This window comes from Carlito syrichta, unplaced genomic scaffold, assembly GCF_000164805.1.
Source record: "Carlito syrichta isolate Samal-C Ts95f unplaced genomic scaffold, Tarsius_syrichta-2.0.1 Scaffold306441, whole genome shotgun sequence".
In the NCBI taxonomy this organism is placed as follows: domain Eukaryota; kingdom Metazoa; phylum Chordata; class Mammalia; order Primates; family Tarsiidae; genus Carlito; species Carlito syrichta.
This window is the reverse complement of record NW_007250537.1, coordinates 601735-602142: the sequence shown is the minus strand read 5'-3', so window position 1 is coordinate 602142 and position 408 is coordinate 601735.

Genomic DNA, 408 nt, shown 5'->3' with positions numbered 1-408 from the left:
TCAAGACCCACCTGGGCAACTTGACGAGACCTCATCTCTACAATAAATCAAAAGTTAGCCGGGCGTGGTGTGCCTGTAGTTCCGGCTACTTGGAAGGCTGAGGCGGAAGGATCCCCGGAACCCGGCAGGTCGAGGCTGCAGTGGCTGGGAGCGGCCACTGCACTCCAGTCTGGGCGACAGAGTGAGACTGCAACTCAAAAAAAAAGAAGTCGAGTGTTTTGCCCTCAAGCGATAGCTTCTGGGGCCACGAGGTGGGTGAGGCTGGAAAGGGGCCGGCGGTGCCCATCTGGACTCCCTGGGGACCCCCGGCCTCAGTGTTTCCACTTGACCACAGGCAGTCCGGTTCCAGGTCTCCCTGGGCCGGGCAGCGGGGTCGCCAGGATGCAGGAGGGGCCCTGAGACTCTGGG